We start from the raw sequence: 21,138 nt of genomic DNA on the forward strand, positions 1-21,138 counted from the left end.
CCATCATCATCATGCGCAAGCCTTTCCTTCCGGGCCCTGGGAGGGAGAGGGAAAGACTTGTGCACAGTATCCCCAGTGCTGTGTATAAATGTCTCCTTCTTCCCCACTCCCTGGGAGAGGGAGGAGACATTTGCGCACAGTGCCAGGGTCACTGTGTGCAAGTCTCGGGTCCTGAGAGGGAGAAGGGGAGACCAGAACAAAGCAGTCCTGCCACTGTGCACAAATGTGTGCTGTGCCTCCACTGATATGCATCCACTTCCTCTCCACACTTTTGCCCTACATGCGTGCAGGCAAATGCCTGCACAGAGTGATATAATACATTAAATTTCTATCCCACCCTTCTTCCAAGGAGCTTGGCTAGGGTGTCTATCCCCCTATTTTGTCCTCCCAACAACCTTGTAAAGTAGGCTAGACTGAGATAATGACTGGCCTAGGATATTCAATGAAATTTGGAATGGAACAGTTATTGGCACCTGGGTCTTTCCAGTCCAGCATCCTAGTCCAGACACTCTACTGACTACACCAGCCTCCCCCAAACTGGAGTCCCTCCAAAACTACAACTCCTATCAGCCCCAGCCAGCCTGGCCAATGGTCAAAGATGTGGGAGGGACATGAGAATGGGAAGGCTAGTTTACAGTACTACATCAAATTAGAGAGCCACAACATTTCGTAGTCCTTCTATTTGTTTGCCCTTGCTTAAGAATTCAAGCAGCTCCTGGCTGAAACTATTTCTGCTTGCAGAGTGTGTAACTTTTAAGGTGGCCCTAATTTTAGACTGAGCTTTATCTATAACCTGCACAAACCTGCTATTATCATAAGGGTATTACTGTAAAATATTTACATCAGAAATGCTCAGCTATATAACTCAAATTGCTGAAAATGTCACGTATGCTCAAGAAATCAATTTCACATTTCTCAAAGTGTCTGTCAAGATTATTTCCCTCATACACTTTCTCTTGCCATCTTTGCCCCACATTTTGGTCATCAGGATACCGGTGGGGGAGAGGTCAGAATAAAGTCTTCCACCTCCACCCTGAGGATATTACACTTAGCTTTTACTTTTCCTCCAGCAAGCCAACCATGCATTCCAGATTCCTGTGAACAAAGTCAGACTGATTTTTTAAAGTGTCTTTTGCATGATGGTTGCAAACTAAAGCCAAACCTTCCCCAACCTGGTGCTTTCTTCTGATGCATTGGTCTACAACTCCCATCATCCACAGACGATATAGGTTGAGGAAGGCTGCTAAAACCAAACTGGTTTTTCAAATGCATTAAGAAAATGTTAAATGTTCATTTTTTCCCTTATGAATACCTAAATGTGTTTTCTTTGAGAAGGCATCCACACATATTTTAAAATATTTTAAGAATTCAAATTTATCAACCAACAGTTGTAGGTATGTCATTTGGTTTTCAGATGAACAGTATATTACAATCCACCCTATGTATTGGGAATGTTCAAAATATATTAAAGGCACAATCCTATGCATGTTTAGACAGAAAGAAGTCCTACAATGCCCAGCATTTCCCAGCACCAGCCTTACTGGCTGGGAAATGCTGGGAGTTGTAGGACTTCATTCCTGTCTAAATATCCATAGGATTGCGCCCAAAATATAAAAAGAGCCCTTCTGGATCAGACCGAAGATATATTTGGTCCATCCAAATATGTACAGATTATGTAAAACCTGTTCCGTCTGTATTTTGTCAGGTACCTTTTGTTTCGTTGTCCACCCATCACCAGCATTGGATTTTTTTGTTTCTGAATTTGTGTAAATGTGCATTTACACAAATTTGCACATGCAAAAATGTGCAAATACCCCCCAAATGTATATTTTCATGCTTTAGCTAATGGGGGAAATGCACATTTTTGGCCATTTTTTTAAATTTTGTGCATTTTTCAATGATGAAATTTGTGCAAAATTCAGGAAAGTTAGAAAAACCAGTCTGCAAGTCTGCAGAATCCACCCAACAGGGCAAAAGCCAGTCCGCTGCAGAATCTGTGGGCTGGATTCATGAAATCCAAACTCATTTAGTTATGTTGCAGATTTCTCCAATATCCCTCATCCAGCTAGATACTTCCAGGAAGCTCATAATGATAATGGGGATCCGTGCCTCCAAGAAACTGTTGAAGAATCACTGCAGTCCAACCCACCCTGGAAATATTCAGTGAAATGGTATTCCCAATTTAGCTGCCTGCAAATAGGGAAGATATTTTGGGAGGCCATTTTCTCTCTACAATTATTTTAAGCATTAACATACCACTTTTCTACCAACCCCCACCCCTACCCCCAAACTCAGAGTGGATGACAATATTTATTTATTACATTTCTATCACCGCGCCCCCCATCAATAGCCAAAGCTCCCTGGGAGTTTCAACCAAACAAAACTTAACACCATAAAATACAACAGCATAGTAACACATAATATAAAATCATTAAGTTTCAAAAAGAATGAAAATGAAGTAAAAAACAGAGCAAAAGCCAGTCACAGTGCAAAGATCTAAACAAGCTGAATTTTTCAAAACTGAAGGACCAAACAGCCTGGGAAAATAAGGTCTTCACCTGGCACTGAAAACGCCACAATGTAGATGCCAGGTATGCCTCTCTGGGAAGCTCATTCCAAAACTAGGGTGTCACCACTGGAAAGGCACTCTCCTTAGTAGTTACTTGCCTCACCTCATTTGGTGGGCACTCCGAGAAAAGGGCCTCTGAAGATGATCTTAGGGTCTGGTCAGGTATAAATGGAAGGGGATGATCCTTCGGGTAACCCAGCCTCCAGCCATTTAGGGCTTTATAGTTTAATACCAGCATTTTGAATTGGGCCTGAAAACAGAGTGGCAGCCAGTGCTGCCCTTGTTTGGACCAGATAAAGTTTCTGGCCTGATTTTCAAGGCAGCCCCACAAATAACTAATGGCAGTAATCCAAATGTGAGATTAACAGAGCGCGTATAAAAGCAGATAAAAGCAACCAATGACAACAGCTTTCCACAATCTGCTGCCATCCAGATGTGTTAGATTACAACTCCCATAATCCCCAGCAAGGTCAGCCATGGCTGATGGAAGCTATAGTCAAACACATCTGGATGGCACTGTGTTTGCAAAGGTTGATTACAATATAAAGTTTTAATCTAAACAAGAACAACAAATGTAAAAAGAAACAGAAGTACAATTCAAGCATCAAGAGCCTTGGGGAATATAAAGGTCTTAACCTAATATCTGAAAGACAGTAACGTTGATGCCTTACAAATCTATCTGGGGGAAGGTGTTGGCTAAACTGGGTGCCACCACTGAAAAGGCCTTGCCTCTGTTACTTCTAGCCTAATGATCTTTGAAGACTGAGGCACCTGGACAAAAAACTCCAAACCAGATTTGGGAAGGTGATTTTTGAAGGGAGATGGGATGCATCCTTCACATCAGTTGTATATGTGGGACTTATCACCCATCGTAAGAATGGTTGTCAGCATCCAGAGATGCGGCCTGCACCAAGAGACAAGAAGGACCAAAGGGACCTGGCAAGTACGATATGCGGGAATTAGGTTTATGCAGGTTGAGATGAAAAAAATTCAGTTTTTCTGGCAACAGTTTAGAAGTACAAACTGGCCAGGACCACGGCTAACACAACATCTGCTCCAAACTGCTACTTGACACAGAGTATTAAAATCAAAAACTGTGAGAGGGCAATGAGGGTCTGTTCGAACATTTCATGATTTAGGTGTTCATCTAAGTTATTTTGAGAAATGTAAAGACTGCATGTGGCTAACGTGTGCTTGCGGACAAGTCTGTCTTATAAGTGTATCATCAGGGAGCCATCTGCAATTGGGAGCAGCTCTCTGTTATGTGTGCACTCAGTAAGAAACCCAGAGCTGGTGTCAAGGGTAGGCGTGGTTGGGCACCTGCTGAGGGCCCACATTGCAGCAGGGGCCCACTTACAAGAGCCCCTTGGAGTAGCTCCTCCTCTTCACCATTGCAACTTGCTTCATCACCTGCCTCTGGTTCTGTCCCAGACAGTGGTGAGAAGGAAGACCTGTAGATGCCACTCCTGACTTGTTCACTGGCTCTCTGGTTATCAGGCAAACAGTTGAGAGTGATGGTGAGAAAGTGGTTGGAGGAGCACTAGCAGTGGGGGACAATGGTGTTGAGAAGGTAGACTCTCTGAAGGAGGGGGCCCACTGAGGGTGTCTCGCCCTCAAAACCTGGAGCCAGCATTGAATAAACCCGTCTCTGATGAGTAAGTACGTCAACCCGACTTAACCAAACTCTGCAGAAATAATGCAGTTAGTGAATTTCAAGAATTCACTTGAGGGAGAGCTGAAGAATATTTTTTAACTCAGCAAAGCAGCTTTAAACATATACAATGAAAAGGTGAAGACAACTGTAGCCCTGTCATTTAGGGGTTAATGTCCCAGTAATGGTCCCTAGGCCTCTTTTGCAGACATACTGTAGTTCAATCTTTGAGAAATGCAGAGTTCCACACAGTTCCACACAGTTCCACACAAATGTTCCACACAGACAATCCCACTGTTGAGAGAATAAAGGAATAATAATAGTAGCAATAATAATAATAATAATATTTTTGTTCACAGTGGTTTCCTCTTGAACAAAAAGCAGATGGGGGATGCGGTTTTTTGTACAACAGATCAAAAGTTTATGCTTTTGGACTGCCAGTGTTTTTGTTATGGTACAATTTTATATGCTTTGTTATATAATTAAATTTTGCCAACTTTTTTATACTTTGTATTACATATTAGTTATTTTATTTGATTTTATTAAAATGTATTTAATGGTAGCTCCATCCTAATCTTCCACTTTACAAGCTCTCTTAAACCCATTTTGCTTTGGGGGTTGATTTTGATTTAAGATAAAACCTTTATTAATATTTGTGGATGCAATTCTTTCTACAACAGATCAAAAGTTTCACACGTAATATTGCACTGCAGCTGTCTGAATGATTCTTGGCCTCTGAATAATAAATAGGGAATATCTTGAACCACAAGCTCATTAATGAGCACTAATTCAGGATGCATGGCGCGACATTCAGTAATTTAAGCTATGTAGACAATGAAGGTTCTCAACTCTGGTACAAAGAGTGACCTACGGAATCCCACAGAATGAGTAATTACAGATAATATCCATTCTAGCTTCTATTAGAACATCTAATAAAACAAGGTCATGACTACAGGCAAGGATGAGTCCCTGCGAGCATCACAGTTTTGAGAGAGGGAGAGGGGGAGAGAGAGAGAGAGAGTCAGTCAGAGTCACCCTGGAGGAGGTGGAGCGCTTCTATAAGTTGGGCTCCTCAGTGAATAAGGATGAGGCTGACAGCTCCCAAGAGATCTGCAGAAGACTTACAATAGTTCAGCCATCTATTACATCAAGAGTACGTGTGGCAGATTCTCCAAGCCTGGGGTGTTTTTCACAGTCATGAAGGTTATGCTTGGCTCAATATGGACTTGGTCTCAGCGAACACCGACTGTAGAGAAAAAATACACTTTCTTCTTGTCCCCACCTCCCAACCGCCTGGTTTATATTGCTCCTTGTGTTGGGCACTATGTAAACGCAATGAAAGTACTGACCCCAGTCTTGTACGGCCAAAAGAAGTCATGAAACTAGAGAGGCTTTGGTCTGAATAATGTGGCTAAACTGATTTGTGAATCTGATTGTTGGTAAAAGAGTTGCTGCTGAAGTTCTTAATTACCAGGTTCGGAATGTGAGTTTGCCCAGCTGGGAATGCTCGGAGGTATTACCGACTTAATGTCATTTCCTGTAGAAGGTCTTCTCCAGCTTGGAATGTAGAAAGAGATTGTGCATATTTGTGGTTAGAGCAGAGGCTGACAGGCTGCTCAGGAGGTACATGAATAAAATTTGTTTCATATTAGACCCTGATTCTCAATGAAATGCATGTTGATCGCTACATGAACTACATTTGCAAAGGTCATTTAGAGGGGGTGTGTGTGTGTATGTATGTACGCATGTATGTATGTTACATTCATATCTCGCCTTTCTTCCAAAGAGCTAAAGGTGGCAAACATGATCCTCCTCTTAATTTTTCTCCTTACAACAACTTTGTGAGGTAGGCTGGGCTGAGAGTCACCCAGTGAGCTTCATGGCTGAATGGGGACTAGAACCCAGATTGTCTGAGTGCCATTCCAACACTCTAACCACTATGCCACACTGGCTCCCTCACCTGCTCTCTCATATTTTTCAAGTAATGTGACATGGGGGCCAGTCCATGCCGGTAGTTCAGTTTGACTCCTCCTAAAATCTCTGATAATTCTCACTAGCCCCTAGCCACTGGCTTAGACAGTTTTAAGAAGGGACTAGACAAAGGCATGGAAGAGTGTCAGTCAGTCACCCAGTGAGCTTCATGGCTGAGTGGGTACTAGAGCCCGGATCTTCCGAGTCCCAGCCCAACACTCTAACCACTTCACCACACTGGTTCTCTCACGCACTACATTGCTTTTTCAAGCAGTGTGGCATGTGAGCCTGTTCACACAAGTATTTCAACTGTAACAACTCCTCCTAGGATCTCTGATAATTAATTATCACCAGTCCCTAGCCATAGTTTTAAGAAGGGACTAGACAAAGTCATGGAAGAGGGTCGGTCAGTCATCAGCTATTAAATTGAACCTCCATGTTTACAGGCAGTATACCTCTGAAGGCCAATTGCTGTGTGAGAGAGGCAGTGTTGCCTCCATGCCCGCCTTGAGGTCTTCTCAGAAGAGTCTGGTGGGCCAGTGTGAAAAACAGGGTGCTGGCTTAGATGGACTTTTGGTCTGATCCAGGAGGGTTTTCTTTCCCATGTTGTTAACAGCTCCTTGGAGGAAATATGGAAATATAGAAGTGATCAATTAATATATATTTTTTTTTAATTGGCAGAACAAGGAAACGATCACACTAATTGTCAGCTAAGTGAAAAAACGTCATCTGGAGCAAGAGTAAATCTTGAGAGTTCAACTAACTTTGTATTATTATTATTACTACTACTACTATTATTGCTGTTGTTATTTATTAGGAAAAGCAGGAACATTAGTTTAATTTTTTTTTAAAAAAAATGCAAATATATTTGCTAGAAAAACATTTCAAACTCAGTTTGCTCTTATTTACAAGATGCTATTGTGCATTATATATGTGCAGATCCAGGTTAACATTGTCAACCAAAATATTTTTTTTTCTTTAAGAAAACAAAAGTGTACCCATTGGAGAGGGTTTTTTTCCCCCTTAAGAAAGAGAAGGGGGAAAAAAATCTATTGTAGCAGCTCATCATCAGTCATTTACTGGTTCATCGGTTTCTGCCTGAATGGTTTTTAAAAAACACCGCATGTCTATGATGGCAAATGCACATAATACACACTGGGTGAAAACATGAAATGAGTGTGGCCAGTTTGCAAGCAAAGGACTGAAGATGTTTTGGTAAAACTGTGTGCTGATTTTTAAAAATAATTATTATAAAGTAAGTAAGATTAAAATGCAAAAGAAGAATCCACTGCATGTCCAGTATTTGGCCACATAGCAAAACTGGTTTGTTATGGACATGCAATGAACCAGTCTCTTTCCCCACTCTGCCCTGCTCATGCTAAATACCCCTCCCTTCTTTGCAAATGAAAATAGACCACACAGAAGGCCATAAAGTGACTTTCCCTGACCTGGGGACCTCCAGATATGTTAGACTACACCTCCCATCATGCCTAACTAGGCTGTTGTAAAGAATAATGGTTTGGGGTGGGGGGCTGTCCGTAAATCACATTGCAAGCTTGGAAATGTGTGGACTTAAAATGCAGATTTCATCCAAGTCCATGTTCAGGCAGGAAGGTGTGAATTGGGTAAAAATCCTGATAAAAAAATGAACTGAAACTAATTTCTCATACACCCCTAGTTCTAAGTCAGGTGGAGAACCTACAGGAACAGAGCAGGAGCCCTGCTGCAGATGGTCACACCCGAACTTATGGAGGGTGATGGGGATTGCAGAGGAAGGGGGCAGGTTTCTTTTCTATCACATGGAGAAAACAAATGCCTGAATAGGGTTCAACCTGCCTGTGTACTGAGCTCATCCTCTGAGCACCCCCACCATCTCAGGTGAGGTGGGTACAACCAAGGACTGCTCCTTTTTGGTGGTGGCACCCCATTTATGAAGCTCAAGCCCTGTTATCTTCTCAACTCCAGGCAAAGGCTGTTTTGTTCTCCAAGGCTTTTAAAGTTCTGTGTTTTAGCTGCCACTTAATTATTGGTTTTATTATGATTAATTTGCTCTGCTCTGTTGCATTTGTGGTATGGATTTGATCATATAGGAGCTGTTTGGCTGAAGGGTGGCATGCAAATATACGAAATAAACAAATACCATTTCCGGCTGATGTGAAATCAAGGCTGGGTCCACGTAGCTGTCCCTCCACCCTGCCCGCATCTCTCCCAAATGCTGCTTGTAAAACCATACACAAGCTGATAATTGTTATTAATTTTGGTCACACTTTCTCCTTTTCTACAAGAAAAGGGGGAAGCTCAAAAGAGCTTCTGTCAGTTTGAGGAATGACAATAGGGAAATGAAAACAAATGCTGGTACAGCCCCACGAGGGAAGAGAGGGAAAAGTTTATTTCCAAAATTGTTCCTAAATGCCTGCCATAAATTAATAGGTCATCAGGCGTGCCACATTTGCCAAACACAAGACATTGTGTGAATATATTCACGGAGAATGTCAACTTAGAAGCTGCTGGCTGAAAGCACGGCTTTTGTGTAAACTAGAAAAATTTCACACTGGACTTTCCAGGGGGAGGCTCTTTTTTCAGTTGTGGGGGGTGAGGAACAGAACTTAACTTTAAAGAGTGAGGAAAACTGGCAAATTGTGCAGAAAGATATCCCCAAGGCTGGCTTAGGGGGTGTGATTCCTCCGTGGCTCCACTTGATACTATGGGGAAAATCACATAGGAGGGTCTGACAATGTGGTGACACTAGGGATGAAATGGGGGAATCAGCAATTTTCAAGCTCACCTAAATTCTCCAAAAATCACTTTCAACTCACTCCCATTTTAATTTTCAACCTGTTTTTTGGCTCGTTTGAACAGGAAAAATGCACAGTTCTGTGGGTATTTTTCAAACGCACGCGCTCCCCCCCCATTGACTAAAGCGCGAAAATGCATTTAAAAAACAAAACAGAAAGCACATTGGAAAGTGTGCATTTTTTTAAAAAAATGCATTTTACGAATGCGATTGCAAATTCAGGAATTTGCAAGCGTGCCTTGATCAAAAGCGCTCCTGCTCACAGTGGAACTACACAATCAGCAACGTTTTCAGTCCAGTTTCAAAATACAGTCAAAAAAGAAAACTAAAAACAAACCAACAAAACCCCTCACAATTGGAAAGTGAGAGACAGGATAAGGCAGTGATATACAACTCTAACTCTGGACTTAGCTGTGAACAAGTCTTAAGGCAAGTACTGTGAACATAACAGCACTTGCCTTACTACATAGCTATGCAGTATGCAGAGTTAGACCATTCGTTGATCCAGTGCAACACTATCTACCCTGGTCCAAGGTCTTTCTCATCTCTACTTGTTGAAATGTTTAAAGCATCACATCACGGACTGAACGTGGGAGTGTCTACGTGCAAGGCATCTATTGCTGCTGATCAGTGCTCCCTTCTCCATCTGTGGATCAGGAGGTTTGTTTGTTTGTTTATTATTACATTTATATCCACCCTTTTTTCCTCTTGCAAGGAACCCAAGGTGGCTGACATGGCCCTCCTCCTCCTCCTCTCTATTTTATCCTCACAACAACCCTGTGAGGTAGAGTAGGCTGAGAGCCAGTGACTGGCCCAGTGAGCTTCATGGCCAGGTGGGGGCAAGAACCCCGATCTCTTGAGTCTCAGTCCAACGCTCTAGCCTCTACACCTTGCTGCTTGGTGAGGAAGGCTATGTATTGTCTAGAAATCTCTATGGCAAAGGTCACACCACCAAAGTAAAGAACCTAGTAAATGCTGTGTGATTCCAAGAGTCCCAATATTATTTTTAAAAAGAGGACAGCAACTCTCTAGACCTCATGGTTGAAGAGAAACTCCTGAGCATACATGAATGGCAATGGGTTGCATAGAAGAGTTGAGAGAACTGGCTGTGGTGGGAATTGGAAGGAAGGAGGGATTGTCCCACCTGGAAAAGATTTTTGGGTGTGTTGTTGCTGTTGCCGCCAGAGGAGGGGGCTTGTAGAAGTGTAAACAAGGTGGATTAAGCCATTCTATAGAAGAGAAATGTGAGGGAGGGAGGTACAGAGGATAACAAGGCATAGGCCTAGGGAATTTGTGTGAGCAGGAGGTGATTGGGCTATGTTCCTTATTTTATTCATCTATCTTGCCCCCTCCCTCCCTCTATTCACCTGTGCCTAACTGGATGTGAGACTGTGAGCTCCTTTAGCATAAGAAATCCTCCTACCATTTATGTATCACCTTGCTATGAGCTCCTTAAAGGAAGAGTCTCTGATCAAAAGCCTATGTAGATACTTCTCAAACCACAGAGAAAGAGGCACTTTTAACATTGCAGAGCAAGCGTGAATCCTTAAACAAGGCTCCTAAAGGGAAAATTACTGTCTTAAGCATTTTCCTGGTCATTTTCCAAATAGCCTTGTCAAATTATTTAAATACTGTATTGTGATATTACCGAAGCTGCTGCTCTTGGCAGAAGAAACCATTTGTTGGCAAGCATGAGTGGATGAGCTGTTACTACCTTGACTGTTTTCTGCTGTATGGCTTCTAGAGAGGGACGGCATTTAAATTTAGTTACTGGCCAACCAAAGAGTGAAAGCAAGCTAGAGACTGAATAATTAAATATCTGCCCATGGCCACTAAAGGTTTGTACCTTTTTTTGTGTGTGTGGTAAAATCTTAAGGTGCAACCCTATCCATGTTTAGGCAGGAAAAAAGTCCTACAACTCCCAACATTCCCCAGTCAGCCATGCTGGCTTGGGAATGTTGGGAGTTGTAGGACTTCTTCCTGTCTAAACATGCATATTGAATTACACCCTTATTATATTTACAGAAGATGTCAAATCTCAGTTTGGGGGGATCTACTGGGGAAGAAGAGTTTCACATCCAGAAGACAGCTTTCAAGGATACTTCTTAGAATCTGTACAGACGTACATGATTTTAGCAGTAAAACCACTATTGAAGCAGACTCACTGTTTTAAGGGCACACAGATTGTCTCAGTTTAAACCATTGAAATCAATGGGACTTGAGTTAGTCGTGATTAGTCATCACAACTAACTTAAATTAGGATGAAGGACGAATCCAACCCATTGTCATCCAGAAAGATCTCATCAGAGTTCAGTTCTAAATTTATTTTTAATCTGCCCGATAACAAAAAATTATCTGGGTGGATTACAGAAAGCTAAAAAGAGTCAAATACAATACAAAAAAACCCCCAAAACAAACAGCAAGCAGCACAGGAAAATCAAGGTAAAATATATGAAAAACGATATAAAATCTAAAATGCTTGGGTGAAAAGAAAGGTCTTTGCCTGGTGTGGAAAAGATAATGTTATGGTATAATGGTTAGAGTGCTGGACTGGGAGTCTGGAGATCCAAGTTCTAGTCTCCGCTCAGCCATGAAGCCCACTGGGTGACTTTGGACCAGTCACTGACTCTCAGCCTAACCTACCTCACAGGGTTGTTGTGAGGATAAAATAAAGAAAAGGAAGACCATGTAAGCTGCCTTGGGTTCCTTGCAAGAGGAAAAAAGGTGGGATATCAATGTTAATCATCATCATCATACAGTGTAGGCATCAAGTGAACAACCTTGGGAAAAGGCCTTTCATAAATAAGGTGCCACAGTTGATAAGGCTCTGATAGCTTGCAGCCTAACATCCAAAGATGACCTTAGATATAAATCCATTGAAATCAATAGAATTTGTTTCTGAGTAAATACTGGGCAGTTCTTCTTTGACTCCCATTCCAAATATGTCCCGATTGGTACCAGCAATTCAAAACTCCCCACTAACATCCACATGCAGGTATCTTGCTTCCTGCCCAGAAGCATTTAAAGCTCACATTTGTTAATTGGTTTGCTACCAAATAGCCTGAGGTGGGTTTTTTTATATAATTTTTGAAATTACTTCCTTCTGGAACTGTTTTGTATAAAGTTCATGATAATTAGACGGTGTGCCTTAAAGTTCATCTTAATTAGCTAATATTTAGTTCCCTGGGGATCAGGGTGTTTGGGGTATTCCAACCTGCAAATACGTGGCTCAGCACAGAGAGGTCGAAAATGACAAAGGAAGCTGAATCTTCCTGTTCATGATGGTTGCAACAACAGTAGAAAGAGCTTATACATAGACAATTTAACTTATTATGGGAAGTGACTTACAATATAGGCAGTAATCATCACAGACTCACAGTCTAACAGGCCAATCCTATACACTGTTACCCATTGAATTTAATGGGAGTTACTTCTGAGTAGACCAGTGTAGAATTACACTGTAAGAGGAGATATTATTTATTTATTTCATTTCTATACCGCCCAATAGCCGAAGCTCATTACTCAGGAAGTAATGGTGCCCCTATGTTCAGCACTTCTGTATCACCAAAAAGAGGATAAAATAGGAGGTAGATTTGCATCAGTTTACACATGCTCATTTATATGTATAGATGCAAATCTAGAAACAGTGACTACAATTTAAATAGAAATATGATAATCTCACCGTGGTGGGGAAGATTGCGACCGGTTGATCTGTGTGCCTGCTCAGACTGCTGTTCAGGTGCTAATTTCAGGGAAGGCAAATTCAGGGCCCCTGCTCTCCCTTCCTACGTTCTCTATCTTTAAAGTGGACATGGACCGGGCAACCCTTCAGTTGGAGAATGCTCCCAATCAGAGACTGTCCTCTCTAAAGTAGGACACATAGCCACTCCATGTGATAATTGCATTGAGAGCAGGGTGCACATTCAAGTAATAATCCACTGTCCATTCCCTTGATAATCCTGGAATCGCCACTTAATATAATATTTATTTAAGTGGAGGTTCCAGGATTATCCAGGGAATGGACAGTCTGTGGTTGAAGATAAGGGGTGGGGTGCCTGAGATGTGAAAAAAATGACCCTAAATACATTAAGGCCACAATCCTATGGACTATGCCATTGCTGCCTAGAAGGCCCTAAACTTGGAGGCTTCCAAGATTCGTATGCCCTGCTGGGCTAAAGCCAGAGGGACAGGAGGAGTGGCAGAGGTGAGGTTTGTCTTCCCATCTTCCCATCTTTGTTTTTTTCAATACACGGGCTTTTCAGCCCAGAGAGCTTTGGTCTATTGGGTAGTATAGAAATGTAATAAATATATTTAGTGAGGGCGCTCCAGAGGGGGAAGGGAGGAGGCTCAGAATAAATGATATCCTGGCCTCTCTGGTCTCCTCCTCTTCCTGTCCAGTGGAACATTCCCTTTCCTTTCTCTCTCTCAGGTCAATTTTCCAACTTCGAAGAGGCAGCTGGTGTGGTTCCCTCTGCACTGGCTGTGAGGGGTCAGGTTTGGGGGGTTAGGGTTAGGATCTCCAACTCCCCTTTCCAGGGTCAGAGTGCTGTCATAGACTTGGAGGGGAAATCCAAGCCACCCTATGGTCCCTGGGATGCTCACCCAGGGACTGTAAGATAGCTCCCTAAAACCCTAATATAATATAGATGATATTCTAAGCCTTTAAACTGTCACTGGAGCGGACGTCTGGAGTTGCTTTCCTTGAACATTAAGGGTCGAACTATAAGACAGCTTTCTGAATGCCTGGTTCAGTAATTTAATGGTAAATGGAAACATATGACCGTGGGTCCATCTAGCTCAGTACAGGTACTCTGACAAGCAGCAGCACTGCAACATCTCAGGTAGAGGTCTTTCCTGGCTACCCCAACCCCTTTGAATGGAATATGTCAGGATTTGAACCCGGGACCTTTTGAATGGAAGGCATGCGCTCTGCCACAGATCTGTGGCCCCTCTCTCAAGGGAAACACCCTGGGAAAAGGGTGACAAGTCTTTTCTTGGGATACTCCCATGCTGATATGTTTATGCCAATCGTGTGGGTTGCAGAGCTGGAGCTCATCTTGCAGCACTACCCATCTGCCCTCTGGAGAGACTGGAACTTTGTCACTTTCAAAAATGAGCTGGGTAAAATGTAGCAGCCTCACAGGTGTAAACAGGAGGTTTTGCACCAAGGAAACGCTGCTGCTCTAAAGGGAATGGAGTCCACAGTTGGCTGTTCGAAGCTGGTCTTCAAAAACATGGACTACGCAGGCTTGATAAAGAGCCACTAATTTGACTGTTACATGAAGCTGAATCTCAGACTACTATCTAGGGGCACATGTCGAAACTACATCATGCCACCAGGTCAATGAGACACAGTCTAAAGCTTTCCAGTACTCCAATGCACATACAGACTGGCTCAGATGTCATAGGGCTAAGTAAGAATTTTGTTTCAGTTTGGTTTTGAGAAGAATTTTCAAACGTTCCCGAAGTTCTCCATATTCAGAACAAAAACACCCCAAAGATTTGTATAAAATCAAATGCATGAGAAACTGACAGTGGCATATTCATCCATCCAGGCCCAGGGCTTTGAATGCTTTCCTTTCAAAAGTCTGGGATCTAGTCTCTGGATATTCAGCTATGTTAGTACTGAATTAGTGCTGAACTTTGTGAACTGCCCAGAGAGCTTTGGCTATTGGGTGGTAAAGAAATGAAATAAATACATTAGGGTTGCCACCTCTCTTTTTTTCTGACAGGCCCCTAATCTTTAACAGCTGCATGACAAGCAGGTACAACATGTTCCTGGTGGTTCCACATGGACCCAGGAGTCCACCAGGAGAAGAGCCCCATTAACTCATATGTGCTTATAATTTCATTATTTCATGAATGAAAGCCTCTCACCCTCCCACTCCAAGTTGGTCTGACAACCTGTCTCCTCAGTTCCGTTATGTTTTTGTCTTTTCACAAGTGCTAAGGATTATTGATGCAACTGCTTGCTTTTAGATGCTGAATAACATTAGGCTCTTGCCTGCTGCCCTATTTCATTAAGAACCTGGCTATGGATCAAAAAGTGGGGGGAAAGGTGAATATGGTCTCCTCTCTGGGCACCAGTAAGTTTCAGAGGCATTGAAATAACAATGCCAGCAAAAGCATTATACTTTATTCTCCCCCCCCTTTTTTTTCTCTTTTGCTTCTTTCTTTTATAGGAAAAATAAGGCAAAGAGCTTGTATGGAGACCCACCCCCCAAGCCGGGATTCCAGTTCATTAAAGGGTATCTGTATCCTGGTAGTTAACACATTCCATGCATGATTTACATAAAGTCAACATATATTTTGAAAGCACATATTCAGCATCTACAGTATGGCTACATAAGTAGTTCATAACCTGGTCGCCTCTCACCTAGACTATTGTAATGCACTCTGTATGGGGTTACCTTTGAAGACGGTTCAGAAGTTGCAGCTGGTGCAGAACATGGCGGCCCACCTGATTAAAGGCACCTGTCAGCGAGACCACATCACTCCAGTGCTGAAGGAGTTGCACTGGTTACCAGTTGTTCTCCGGGCCCAATTCAAGGTGTTGGCATTGACCTTGAAAACCCTATATGGTTCCCGTCCAGTCTATCTTAAGGAATGCCTCCAACAACACCAGGAACACCACTCAACGAGATCAACCTTGGTAGGCCTTCTGTCTGTCCCATCAGCCAGGACAGCTAAGCTGGTGAGGACTAGGGAGAGGGTCTTTTCTGTGGTGGCCCCCACTCTGTGGAATTCCCTCCCTAGTGACCTCCGCCATGCCCCCTCTTTGATGAGCTTTCACCAGGCTTTAAAAACCTGGCTGTTCAGGTGGGCATTTGAGGTGGGGTGGGTTTTTTTTTAGAGCAGTGTTGTTTTATTATGTTGTTTTGTTCAATTGATTATGTAAATTAGTTGCATTTTGTGTTATTAGTATTGTATGTTGCCTAGAATGGCCGGGTAGCTGGCCAGATGGACAGCTAATAAATGCATACATACATACATACATACATACATAATATTCTGCTGTAGCATATGGAGCTCCAGGCATGCAAGGGTTTCCTGTTCCCTCCAATTATAGGAAATATTGGGTGTGCATTATTGGAGATCATTGGCCCATGTTGAACTGAATAGGGCAGCTCCTAGATCCTAGGGATGGGTGAAGATGTCAGTTTCACTTTTTCCTGTATTGATTTTTTAAAAAAATCTTAAGTTCTTTCTCTCCTCAATATGAAGACCTTTGCAAATTTTGGTAAATTCTCATCAAAAATGAACTGAAACAAAATTCTCACGCACCTGCACCAGCCAAATTCAATAGGTACAGCTATTCCCAGCATGGAGAGGAGCATACTTACTTACTAACTTACTTACTTACTTACAATATTTATATACCACTCTACATCAAATGATTTTGGAGTGGTGAACAGCAAAGATAGAAGAAAAAAGGCCACTATGTTAAAACAATTAAAACATTTTAAAAAGAAACAAGTTCTGATAAGACCAAATTTAATAAACTGGTCACTCAAGGAAGGCTTCCTGAAATAACAATATCTTCAGGAGGCACCAGAAGCAACACAATGTTGGTGCCTGCCTGACCTCCAAAGGCAAGGAGTTCCACAGGAAGGGGGCCACCACACTGAAGGCTCTTTTTCTGGTGGACTCCAATTAGGCTATGGGTGGAACCACCAGGAACATGCCCTCTGAAGAACTCAGTGACTGGGCAGCTTGGTAAGGGAGAAGGTGCTCTCTCAGGTAACCTGGTCCCAAGTTGTTTAGGGCTTTGTACAATAGTACTAAAACCTTAAACCTGGGCTGGTAGCAAATAGGCAGTGAAATATGAAACTCATTATGGCACAAGTTTTTAAATTCTGCATGCCAAGAAATCCTTCCACTAGCAATGGGAGAACCACAGGTGCTTGAGCTTGCTGAAATTCTCTGAGCTCCAGTTTTCATTTGTGACCTGTTTTTTTCTCTCTTGTTCAAGCAGGAAAAGTGTGCATGTTGAATGGGAAAGTGCACACTCCCCCCCATTGACTTATGCATTGACTTATGAAAATGCATGTCTTTTGAAGTGCATTTAAAAGTGCACTTTTTTTTTTTTAAGTGATCAAACGTTCAGGAATGTGCAAGCATTTTTTTTTAAAGCACTCCCATTTATGTCCATATTTGGGGTTGCAAACGGGGCAAGTTTTGATGATATGATGCTTTTGAAACAAAATTCTTGGACATTCCTACCTTCCACTGGGTTTCACAAAAGTTGTGAACAGTTGCTAAGTCGTAGATGCAGCTCTGCAAACAGCAGAATGAGGCTTTTAATGTAGCACATGAATTAAACATGCCAGCGCACAGAGCACAACGATAATAAATCAAGTCTATGCCATTTATGAAGAGGCATACTCTCTACAATCACCTTCCTCCCCTACACCACTACTTTTTATTCACTCAGATAATATGAATATTGCAGACAGACAGACCCAAGAATGACTACACCATTCCCCTTGCTTCTATAATATCACTCCCATTATATAGTAAATGGATGGGCTATGAAAATGCAACTGTATTGCAAAAGCCACAGTGTGGGATCAAAAATTAGCTTAAGCTACACAGAGGTTATGTTCATTATACACCAGGGGTGGGGAGTATCAGACAGGATTGCAATGATATCGAACAAGCAAAATAACTCATTTATCTTGGTCAGCTAGGAAAGCCAGATGGGAGAAGTTAAAAGATGACCAGGGGGGTAGTGGCAAATCATTATGAACCTCCATTCCTACTTAGCTTTAAGAATCAGTCTGGTCCTCTCAAGTAACGAGCTCTTAACACATGAAAATCTAATGCAAGCGGAATGGAGAAACTGTGTTTCATGCACAGTGGGCTCCAGTTTCCTTCTCATCCCTTTTCAATATAGATAGATATCATGGGCCATCTACTTGTAGCAGGTTTTGGACATGTACAGAACACTTATGTGAGTAACTGGTCAGTTCGGACAAATGTAGTCACTGCACATGGCGGAGGAGGTGCGGTGATGCACTAGACACAACCTTACATGGGGACCAAGCACATAAAATCCCACAACTGCAGGTCTGAATTGTGAGGTCTTTTCACTGATGGTGTACAAGTTCACTGCTGCACAGTTTGAGCCTGTGCACACTGGATTTTGCATGCATAGGACATGTATAAACATTGCAACCATGCACGGCTGTTGGGTAGGTCTAATATGGGTCGGGTGCCGCACACACTGTGGGCAGGGCTGGTGCCGCTCCCCAACTCATGGAGCTTCTGAGTTTTTCCCAACCTACCACATAGTGCAGGAATAGTGGTTAATGGTGGTGATTGGCAAACTTACCCCAAATAAATTTACTCAGAAAGTGACGAATTTGTCCATATGAACTCAGGCAAGAGTTCTCCTTTAACAGGAGAGTCCTCCTTATTAAAGTTGCTACACCATAGACTTTCAGACTATATCCAACCATTGTGGTCATGAACTGCGTCCTGTTCTAGTGCCGCTGAACACTCCTTTGTCTAGAAACATGATCTGGGATGTTGCATATATTACATGGTTCACTCAAGAAGACCACGTGTGCAAGCTGTTAAATGTGCGACTTACTAATAATTAAATCTGTGTCCACGCCTGCCCGTCTCACGCCGTTTCGTTTGAAACAATGCACGGTAAGCTTACAGAGGGCCCCCACATTATCTCTGTAGAAATCCATGCAGTAGTGAAAGGCAGCAGTGAAAGAACTGTTCTAATGATTTGATCAGCAAAAACGAAGTAAAAGTTTGGAGTTAATGAGATCTCTAGATCAAAAATTTGAATGATTCCCCTCCCCCCCGCTCATTAGTGGGTTTTATCATCAGATGTTAGCATTGTTTGAGTGAAATTCATTCAAAGGCCTCAAATGAAAGCAGTATTTGGCAAAAAGAAATCCTGATTTGGGTCTATTAACAAACAGACCATCTTGATAAATAATTCCTTTATGTGCCATTCAATAATGATGTAAAGCTGGTTTCTGCTGCTTCAGTCAAACAGCTTTCAGAAAGATCATTAAACTGGCTTTTTTTATAAGACAAGCTAAACAGAATGACTGAAACGTCTGTTATAAGTTTATATTTGCATTCAATTCAATTAAGCTTTAGGATGCAGATGAAAGCAAAATGCGGTCTCCTTCAAGCCCATTTCAAACGGTTCGCTTTATAAAGAAGCTCTTGTGAAAATTGCTTCAAATTCCAGCAGACTGAAACTTTCCAAGCAGAACGTTACATTGTGGAGTCAAGTATCTGACAGACAGGGGAGAAAAACAAATGCAGAGAAATCATGAACTTGGGGAACAGTTGCTCAGGAGGTCCCAGACAAGCTGAGTGAGGGGCAGAGTAAGGAAAGGGATACAATTTACCAGGCTAATGTCAGCGGCAAGGGAGTGCACAGGAGAGAATGTATCTGGGTTTCCAAAGAAACAAACATACATATGTACATCTCTTCTTCATACAGAATTCAGAAGACCAGAGTGTTGATTTTCTTAGGAAATGAGCAAAGGTTGCTTTGGACATGAAAATTCCATGAACACCTAAATCATATCAAATCTGCAGAGAGATCGGGTGGCCTTGTGCCTTACTTTACAGAGGGCAGTCGTCTATTTGAAGGTGTCCTCTATTTCACGGACTGGCCAGCCCAGTTCCTGTTTAAAGATAAATAAGAAGAGAGCAGGGGCCTTAACGATTAGCTAATAACAATCTTCCTCACTATGGTGAGAAGTATTGTATTTCTATTTAAATTATAGTAATCATTTTAAAAAAGAGCAGCTTTCCCCAACCTGGATTCCTCCTGATGTGCTTGACTGCAGTTCCCATAATTCCCAGCCAGCATGGCCGGAATTGGTAAATGTTTGTAGCATAGATCCATAAGGTTTTTAATTCATGCTTTTGAAATTTCAAAAATATTGGATCAGGGATTTCTAGAGATCACAAAAATCTGAAAGTCCTCATTTCTGTTGAATTCTCTGCTTCAGGGATTGGTCAGCTTTGGATTTATCTGGAAAGCAATAAAGCTAGCACTTTCTGGTAGGGAAGTATGGATTGTGTAAAATCTACTCCGTCTGTGTTTCGCAGATTGTCAGGCACCTTTTGTTCCGTCATCCACCCACAGACAGATGCGAATATTTTTTTGGTTGCCATATGGAAAAATATGGAACTAATTACGTAAATATTAATGTAAGTATTTATGTAAGTATTCACATAATTTATTTATTTATTTATTGCATTTATATCCTGCCTTTTTTCCTCTTGCAAGGATAATTTATCTCAGTACATAACATTTAATGTATCATCCCCCATTCCATTCAATGTTTCCTCAGCAGAAATTTACATATTTTTCTACGGATTTATATGCGTAAATTTTGGGAAACTAAAAAAAAATCATCTGAAAGTCCACGGACGCTGCACAACCTGAGGGGGTCGCTCCGCAGAGGATTCCACAGGTTGGAGTCTTAGAAATCCCAGCTCATACCTAAGTCATAGGTATAACTTTTAAATAGAATGGTATTTGAAGTTTGTGTGTAATGGAGTTTAAATTTAATCCTTTTAAGTATTTTTTTTTCATTTTCTTTCTTGCTTTCTTTTTCCTTCTTCTGTTTTATTTTTCTTTTTTTCTCTTTTTCATTATTGCTGTGTCCTCCTAAGAATATTGTATTGTTGGGAAACTGTAGATACTGATTAGGTTGTTGGTACTGTTTATTTCAATTATAAAGATAAAAAATAGAATAAAAAGTATTTTAAAAAGAGAAAGAAATCCCAGCTCATTTTAATCCATCTCGAATTTCTCCAGCATCCCTATTTTCCGGTATTGCAGGTCTTGATTCAAAGGTAGAGTGATACCAGAGAAAGAAATAGCAATTCATTATTAGGCAGGGGCTCCTATGACAGTATCTAATTTACTGGATTATTTATTTCATACCAGGGGAATGTGGGAAGATATTAGTCAAGAGGTCTCCTGAAGGTGGTTTGTAGTAAATGCAATTAATTAATTGATTGATTAATTATTGTTTAACTTATACCCTATTCCTCCTCCTCCAGGAAGTTTGGAGCATCTGACATATGAGCCCTGGGTAAAATCCCATCCAGGCAGTTCACAGGACCAAACCTGCTAAACTAGACTGAGCAGTTCAGCTG

At 41.8% G+C, this 21,138-nt stretch overlaps 1 protein-coding gene across 2 annotated transcripts in view; it reads right to left on the minus strand.

The window, feature by feature from the left end:
* Nucleotides 1–21,138, minus strand: part of MAF (MAF bZIP transcription factor) — a 367,253-nt gene that overhangs the window by 73,036 nt on the left and 273,079 nt on the right. The window contains exon 3 of one of the 2 annotated variants that reach the window (XR_014784603.1): nt 19,587–19,649. The exons of the other annotated variant lie outside the window; for it this stretch is intronic. The gene's annotated coding sequence lies outside the window, so the exon portion shown is untranslated. The remainder of the gene's footprint in view (nt 1–19,586; nt 19,650–21,138) is intronic. 2 annotated transcript variants of the gene reach the window in all.

Source organism: Heloderma suspectum, chromosome 8 (genome assembly GCF_057233095.1).
Source record: "Heloderma suspectum isolate Gila_16-S chromosome 8, 16-S_ref, whole genome shotgun sequence".
NCBI classification, from domain to species: domain Eukaryota; kingdom Metazoa; phylum Chordata; class Lepidosauria; order Squamata; family Helodermatidae; genus Heloderma; species Heloderma suspectum.